General features: G+C 29.9%; 1 protein-coding gene across 1 annotated transcript in view; it reads right to left on the minus strand.

The window, feature by feature from the left end:
• Positions 1-7306, minus strand: part of LOC111701433 (ELMO domain-containing protein 2) — a 35007-nt gene extending 27701 nt beyond the window's left edge. Inside the window, exon 1 of the mRNA XM_023472716.1 lies at positions 7246-7306. The gene's annotated coding sequence lies outside the window, so the exon portion shown is untranslated. The remainder of the gene's footprint in view (positions 1-7245) is intronic.
• Between the last annotated feature and the right edge of the window lie 12 nt (positions 7307-7318).

Below are 7318 nucleotides of genomic sequence, written 5' to 3' on the forward strand. Positions count from 1 at the left end.
CCTATTTTGACAGTCTATATGGATTTGAATAACATTTAAAGATGCAAAAAAATTGGTAAATAACTATAAACTAAGAACGGCAAAACTCTCTAAGTTTCATAAGCAAAACTAATAAAATCAGGAAAAAAAGGAACTTAGATGAAATTACCCAATAACTTCATCATAATGTGGGTTCTTAAAAACAGAATACTGAATAACAAATAACAATTTTACACTTTTTTAGTCAATACATTCTAAATTTTTATCATATTTCAATAATACATATGATATTAAAGTTATTGTATATACTAATATTAAACTCCTCCTGGTACCTTCTTATTCTCGAGGTTGAAAAACAAAACAATGCGGGTTTAAATAAAATATTTCTCCTTTGTTATTTTGCTTCAACTTCACAGCTTTTTCGAAAGAGTTTTAATCATAGATTTGATAGTTTGGAATATTAATAAGTTCGTTTTTTTTTACAAAAGGTATATTTAAAAAAGGTCTTTTTACCTCTTTGACGAACAGGCCTGTAGACGAAATTACAAAACCATAAAACCATAACACCATGAAACCTTGAAACCATACCATTAAACCATAAAACCATAAAACCATAAAACCATAAAACCGTAAAACCATAAACCCATAAAACTGTAAAACCATAACACCATAAAACCGTAAAACCATAAAACCATAAAACCATAAAACCATAAAACCATAAAACCATAAAACCATAAAACTGTAAAACCATAAAACTGTAAAACCATAAAACCATAAAACCATAAAACCATTAAACCATAAAACTGTAAAACCATAAAACAATAAAACCATAAAACCATAAAACCATAAAACCATAAAACCATAAAACCGTAAAACCATAAAACCATAAAACTGTAAAACCATAAAACCGTAAATCCATAAAACTGTAAAACCATATAACCATAAAACTGTAAAATCATAAAACCATAAAAACATAAAACTGTAAAATCATAAAACCGTAAAACCATAAAACCATAAAACCATAATACTATAAAACTGTAAAACCATAAAACTATAAAACCATAAAAGCTTTGTCTGATTACGAAAGAATGAGATATCCATTATTTTAATAAGCGACTTACGGATTTGTTTGCTACAGAAACAATGAAGGACTAGAAAAATTACGCCTTCTTCGACATTTTTTATCAGATTTAGGTTAACAGGGTACCGTTCTTAATCGGATTAAGATTGATTTAATGTAAGATCGCTTGAAATTACGGCGACAGTCCCATTAACGGAACAAAGCCCAGCCCTATTAAGGAGTTATGAAGATGTGGTTCAGCAGAGTCCTGTTGTAGAAAGTATGAAAGTTTGCATGCAATATTTCAGGAAACAATTAAGCTGGAATCTATTTTAAACAATATACACCATTTTCCCCTTTCATAAATTAAATGTTTTCAAGTTAAAATTCAGACTCTAAATGTACAGGAAAATTTGCAGTTATTTTTTTATTCAACGTGCAATTGAAACTCTTCCCCATCTGAAAATGAGCAACCTAACGTGACTAACTATCTTATCCTAACTTGGAATATCACAATCACACGAGTTCCTATTTTTCAGAAAAGGGGGGGGGGCCGAAATTTTAATTAAAAACATTTTACAAAATTCTTTTAAATTTCATTAAAACTAAAAACTAATATATGAACGGTTTTAGTTAAACTAAATTGTAAACTTTTCATCGTTGGCCCAGGTTCAAACACAAGGTTTATGTTATGCTTAAATTCAGCAGTCACGTCGCATTCACTTTATATAGTTTTTCAGAAGATAGTAAAAAAAGTTATTTTTGTATCCAACAAGGTAAATTTCAGGTATGCTTATTTAAGCTTTTAAGTCGCTCTGCTTTTTACTTGTTTTCGTCTCTATTTTTTCTTTAGTTATCCAACAAGAAAATGTCGAAAATATTTCTGTTAAAACTGTTTTTTTTAAATAATATTTTTTTTTTCAATTCTGTTAATATTTTTCAATGTTTTTTATCTCGGAAGATAAAGAATGGAAGCTTGAACTTCTGTTTTTAAAATAAAATAATTCTAGAATGTTACACCTTTTACACCCAGGTATCCTATATGTCTTTCTTTGTTATCCTGAGATATGTTTGTGAAAATCGATAAGAATAATAAAGAGACCACAATTGCTGTTATCAGTTTACAGATTTCCGATATTAGTCTTGTTATACAGACTTGTTCATCTCACAACTCTTAGTTCATTTTTGTACTTTTCTTCATAAAAGGGACTGTAGACGGATTTTCAACGTACATTTATTGAAAGGTATGGCCAATTCAAATCAAATCAAATCAAATCAAATCAAATCAAATCAAATCAAATCAAATCAAATCAAATCAAATCAAATCAAATCAAATCAAATCAAATAGGACATGCAACTTTTTAAATTGAGGTTTACTTGAAATTACTTCTTAAGGGATCTTAGTTCTTTTTTCGAAGTTAGATTTTCTGAATCAATTTTTGAAGTGAAGTTTTCTGAATCAATTTTTAAAGTGAAGTTTTCTGAATCAATTTTTAAATTGAAGTTTTCTGAATCAATTTCTAAAGTTAAGTTTTCTGAATCAATTTTTAAAAGTTTCCTTTAAGGCTTTATATAATTGTTGTTTGTAAATTTAGATTATTTTGATGAAATTGAATTTTAATTCATATTTTTGCATTAATTGTTTATTTGAGGTCTAATAATGAACATAATGAAATGAAATCGGCAAAAGACTCCAGATATAATTTGTATGGTTCGTTTTTTCACTTTTTTAAACATTTTTATCTTTTTATTGTTTTTTTTAAGAAGATTTTTTTTATTAATCAATGTAGGAGGAATGTTTACTTAGAAAGATATCAATATCGGATCTCACGGAATTTAAACTTGTTAAACGATTTGGCTTCAGTCATATGGCAAACTTTAATTTATAAGATCTCATGAAAACCAAACCTAAAATGTTTAATGGGAGTAGCAGGGTAACAGACAATTTAAGCGTTGTAAACTCTATTTATATGTCCGATTATAACTCGAAAAACCCTTAACCGAGTTGCATCGAACTTTTTTGGGGAACTCGGTTGAACCACGGGAATGTTCTCAGCAAAGTTTAAAAGGTTTAAATTCAGACTTCTATGCCGAAAGTTAAGATGGCAGGCTAAGCTAGGTTCCCAAGCTAGTTTAAGGTCGGATTATATATACTATATTCTCGCAAATTAATACGTCCAAACAAAATTGTCAGGACTAGTGAATTTCTGCTGTGCACAGTTTTGTTGTGAACAAAAAACAGATTTTTCTTCAAGGAAGTGAACAAACGTAACAAAATACATATATAAAATATAAAAAATTGTCGTCAAAGCTTGAGTAAATAGAATTGGCAATTGTCTAGACCCACAGGTCTTGTTTGTAGGTCTAGTAAATGCACTCTGTTAGACAATAGATGCCAATTGTAAAAATCTCTTTTTTGGCGACTTCATTAAAAAAAAATGTTTTGTGAAGTCTTTGAAGCGACATTTCTTTCGCAATGTTTGGGAATCAAAAATCCTATTGTAAGTTTTACTAAACATTATGAAGATTACAGACAAAATATGAAATAAAACATCGAAAAATAGTCAACATTTTGTAATGACTTTACAAAGACTTGCACTCATAAAAAAACCTTCTATTATAATTTTTTATCAATAGCACAAAAAGCACCAAAGGAACTAAAGATATACCTTTCAGTATGTTCTAAATTTTTAAGAGCTAGGTATTTAGGGAAAGAACAGCTTTTTGAAATGTTTCGATTTGGATTAAAAAACCTCAAATTATTGCAATTGAAAGCTATCCGCATCTTCAGGGTACTAATAAAATGGACTGTCAATGATAATTTTAGGTGAACCTCCATTGATAGAGAGGCAATGTCCGATTCACAACAGTACCGTTGAAAGCTTTGTCTGATCAAGTATGAACTTTTTAAAAAAACTTTTTTTATTTTGCATTTTTTATTTCTCGGTAAAGGTGACTTGAACATTTTTGCTTAAAGAAACAGTAGAGAAATTATCAAAATCAATACTTTTCGAGTCAGAAAAAATCTTCCACATTTTTATCACATTCAGGTTCTTTTGTAAATCGGACATTGCCATCTTTGCATGGATGGTAACTTGAAATTACACCTACAGTCCCTTTAAGCTTATAATGAACAGAAATAAAATAAGGATCAAGCTTGGAACTTTTAAATGAAAAGAAAGGGTTTAACCCATTGCTCCCATGTTAAAATATTTGTTTACCATTATTAAAAGATCTTATTTTATGAAAATAATTTTATTCATTCCCCCCACTCTGATAAATAAACTGAATATAATCGATATCTTGAACATTTTCTTCAATTTGCGTGTTTAAAATATGAAAGCATTAAAAATTATAAAATAAATTTTAACAAAACAATTGTTTGAGTGGGAATATAGCCATTAGTTCTGTAGTCTTTCATATCTTAATGTTCTCTAATGTTTAATTATGCATTAAACTTAAAAACATCAAATTCAAGGGATTGTCGTCGTTGTATTTTTAAGCGACCCTCTTTCTAAAAAAGAGGAGCATCTACCATTTAAATACCGCTTAAAACCTTTGTCTGATCAATAATGTGGAAGAAAAAGTCGTTTTTTTCAACTTGAATAGTGTTTAATTCTGATCATTTTGACATTTTTTTCATGCAGCAGAATTGCGCAAGCCAAGTTTTTTTCAGTATGATCAGTATGTATTCAAACTTGTTTCTATGGATATCAGACAATGGGTTTAATGGTACAGATGTGAGTCGTATATTCCTTAAGTTCACTTGAAATTACGTCTGCAGTCCCTCTTAGTTCGAGACAAAACTTTCTTTTTCAGAAATATCATTTTCATAAATAACGGTACTATTCAATCTTATGAGATTGACACCTTAACTTTTAGGTTTTAAATTTTTCAACTCATTTTCTTTGTTTTCTAAAAAAATTCCGTTTTGAGACAGAAAAACACAAATATTTTTATTCTAGTTTCTTGTCGGGCTATAAAGGAATGGTGATATTAGATTAATATGATTTATTAAATTATTTATTATTTAACAAATGGGACAAATCAAACTAACTTGGCACAGTTAAAACAAAACAAAAATTACATTTGAAAAACATTTCACCTTTTTATTATTCGGCCATTGTAGTCTTCAGGTTTAAATTCACATTTTATATACTTTTAACTGTCTATCAGTATATGAATAGAATGCATTTTATCTGGTATTATTGTTCTGGTATATCTGGTATATTTGATGTTGTCTGGTATGTCTGGTATACCGGTATGCAGTGCTGAGTATAACTGCCCCCGACCACCTAGTGAGTGCGGGTTGAGAGAGAGTTCAGTAGTAGTCTTCCACCTGAACCTCTCCCCCCCCCCCGCCTCCCCTGGCCTCTACTCAACCCTTTCACGGCCTCTACCCCTCCCTTGACGCGGACCCGGCCCATACACCCCACCCTCATATACAATATAATACTGTTAACCAAGGTAAATAACAAAAAGAAAAGTCAAGTTGCGCAAACTTTTCAAAACTAGATTTATTGGAATTAAACGTAAACAAGCTCAAGTTCAAAAACCACTGTTTACATCAGTAAAACTGGTTCTGCTAGGAACAAAGGACAGGACAATCTAGACTTAATTCTTAATTGTATACTTCCATTATATTTACAGCATACTAGGCTTCTATTTCAACTTTAAATTGTGGCTCTATCTGTGAGCATCTTCTCTTTGTATATTATAAAACCATTACGGATTTAATATATCGCGGATTTAATATTTGTTTTTCGTGGATTTTGAAAATAATACAAAAAATTCAGTTTTTTGGAGACTACATTCTTAGCATCTAGAAACCAACTCTGGGGTCATGTAAGTTGTCTAAAAATGTTGGGTCCGATCGGTTCAGCTGTTTGGATACAAACGGACAGAAAAGAAAAGTATATATATATATATATATATATATATATACGATTAAACGCACAAACTTAAATAATTATCTAATTCTATTGAAATAACTCCAATCCTATTCCATTATATGCATACACCAATCCTATTCCATTATATGCATACACCAATCCTATTCCATTATATGCATACACCAATCCTATTCCATTTTATGCATACACCAATCCTATTCCATTATATGCATACACCAATCCTATTCCATTTTATGCGTACACCAATCCTATTCCATTATATGCATACACCAATCCTATTCCATTAAATGCATACACCAATCCTATTCCATTATATGCAAAGACCAATCCTATTCCATTATATGCAAAGACCAATCCCATTCCATTATATGCATACACCAATCTAATTCCATTATATGCATACACCAATCCTATTCCATTTTATGCATACACCAATCCTATTCCATTATATGCATATACCAATCCTATTCCATACTATGCATACTCTAATCCTATTCCATTATATGCAAATGACCAATCCTATTCCATTATAAAATGTTTATTGAAATCCATCAAAAAAACAATAAATATAAGCTTGAAAATAACATTAATTATCTAGTATTGTTAGTAAAAAAGGCGCGAGCTCTCTGAAACCCTACACTAAAATTCTACACACTTTAACTAACTCCAATCCTACGTAATGAAACATATTTGAACCCTATTTATAATAATGTTTGTTCAGCCGATTCTTGAAATTTTACATTTCATGAGTTCAATTTGCTGTTATTAGTTTTATACTAGAGTTAAATTTAAACTCTGCAAACACTCATGACACGCTCTGTTAAGAAACTCCATGTTGTACGTCTGTACTATGTATTGTAGAAACAAATTGGATAAAGTACATTGAAGATTGCAGATCAAGAATATAGTGCATTTTTTTTCCGACAGAAGAAACAAATATTTGTTGTTCGATTAGATGTTGTAATTTTCTTGTTAGTAATATCAATATTTATGAATTTTATTGTTCAATCACACAAACAGAAACTGTCCACGTGATTAAAAGTTCTCCTAGGATTAAAGAATTACATGAAGACCTTTAAAAATAAATCTAACCAGTCGACCGCTATTCCAAAGAAATAAATCTTTGCACGAGCAATATTAACGAGATATCCTTGTTTTTCTATTTAAAATAGAGACGTGTGGATTTAAGCAGTAGAGAATGAAGGAAATGATAAGAGCACCATTGTGAATCGGTATCGTTAAGTGAGAATCACTTAAAATTACATTGACAGTTCCATGCATTTATGTCCTTACCTTCGTAAACTAAAAAAAACTAGATAAAAATTGTTTCATCGACACATTGTATTCTGAAAAAGGAAAGTAATAA

The sequence above is a fragment of the Eurytemora carolleeae genome, unplaced genomic scaffold (assembly GCF_000591075.1).
Source record: "Eurytemora carolleeae unplaced genomic scaffold, Eaff_2.0 scaffold361, whole genome shotgun sequence".
In the NCBI taxonomy this organism is placed as follows: Eukaryota; Metazoa; Arthropoda; class Copepoda; order Calanoida; family Temoridae; genus Eurytemora; species Eurytemora carolleeae.